Source organism: Lissotriton helveticus, chromosome 1_1 (genome assembly GCF_964261635.1).
Source record: "Lissotriton helveticus chromosome 1_1, aLisHel1.1, whole genome shotgun sequence".
NCBI classification, from domain to species: domain Eukaryota; kingdom Metazoa; phylum Chordata; class Amphibia; order Caudata; family Salamandridae; genus Lissotriton; species Lissotriton helveticus.
Window position 1 is genome coordinate 1725492151 of NC_136057.1, and position 1540 is coordinate 1725493690.

The 1540-nt window shown below is 41.2% G+C and overlaps 1 long non-coding RNA gene across 1 annotated transcript; it reads right to left on the reverse strand.

Moving 5' to 3' along the window:
* Positions 1-449: 449 nt before the first annotated feature.
* Positions 450-1155, reverse strand: LOC144774189 (uncharacterized). The gene is made up of 3 exons (XR_013600114.1): positions 1127-1155; positions 684-747; positions 450-536 (listed from the first exon to the last, which is right to left on the reverse strand). It is a non-coding gene; the product is annotated as an uncharacterized LOC144774189 (long non-coding RNA).
* Positions 1156-1540: the final 385 nt, after the last annotated feature.

Genomic DNA, 1540 nt, shown 5'->3' on the forward strand with positions numbered 1-1540 from the left:
CAAAAGAAAATGAATCCCATCAGCCCATCCATATGACGGAGTATCATCATCTGGGATTGCTGTGAAGATGGTCCGGATAGGGAGACTCACCTGTTGGTATCGTGTGTTTCTCCAATCCGCCAGAACCACCAGTAATGGATCCTACCAAAAAGGCCAATCGTGGTTGTAGTGGTGTGGGATGTTGATTGCAGTGAGACAATAGTGAAAAGTAAAAGTGCAAATGTAAAATTAACTACCATGATAAGAGGAGAAAGTTTATTAGGGAAATATCATGGTGTCAATATTAAAAATGAGTGTATGACAGTTTGCAATTAAAACTGCCAGTAAAAGATGGTATTTGGTCAACATGTTTCTGCCATTGTAGGGATCACTCACCTACCAGGCTTTCATCAGGACCTTAAGTACACTACTGCAATAAAGTATATGTGCAATAAAAATGATTATATTTACACATACCATTTGATACCGAACATCCTACCGTACGTAGAATTTTCATACGTGGGGATATCTGGTTCACAACTGGTTAGGATTCCTTCCTAAAATTGAAGTACACAGAGGTGCATACAAATGACAAACAGGTAAGACAACAAACAAAATCATACGTTGCGCCACATGTTGCAATAGCTAAGAAGTCAGTCTTCAAAGTGATAGTTATATTGCAAAAGTTTTGATTGTTTACTCACCCAATTAGGCTTGAGAGAGAGCCTCGCCTCTCTTGGCCACTGCTCAAGAAATGGAGGCCCCGCTCTATTATGGAAATGGAAACAATATGTATATGGGATTCCTGGTTAGGTTACACCCAGAACATTCTTTTCACTTTAATTTAAATTAAACCTAGGTATTGGTTCTGAGCAAAGTAAGAGGCAGCACCTTATGGGGCCGCCATAAGACTACGACTAAGTTGTTTTTTGTCAAATCATTGAGCCATTGAAGTACAGAACTACATGCCCAATTTAATAAAAATCTGTCTATTTTAGAGGTACTAAAAAGTTTTAGACAGGAAAATAATCCATGCCCATAGTTGCTCAAGGACAATTCCTAAATAGAAAGACTATCACAGCTTCAAAGCATAAGTTAATAATGCCATTGATGGAACAAGACGACTCGGCTCGGCGCCTCTCCTTACCTATCCTTCGGTACCTCTGGCTTGTTCCTAAGCCAAGGGGGGAGGTGCCGACGTGGCGTGGTGAGCAGGTTTTTAAAGAGCTGCGCGACCAATAAGGGGGCAGTAGTCTTTGACGAAAGGTGTCGGACCGCATAGGAACAAACAATATGTAAATTCGAACATTCTCATGTTCTTGGGTCATGACCTTGCGGACCAGAACTAGGCCCGTAAAAGAGACCTGCTGTTCGAAACTCAATTTAATTCATGCGGACCTGAGAGGGTGTTGCGGAGATAGTTTCAATGCACATGCACAGAGCCGAGGCATGACGTATCGTTGGAGATGCCAGGAACGCTGTTGTCGAGTATTCTTGTTATAATGTGTGCATTAACAATACGAAATACTCATTTAGCCAATGTGATGATCAAAACTCCTTA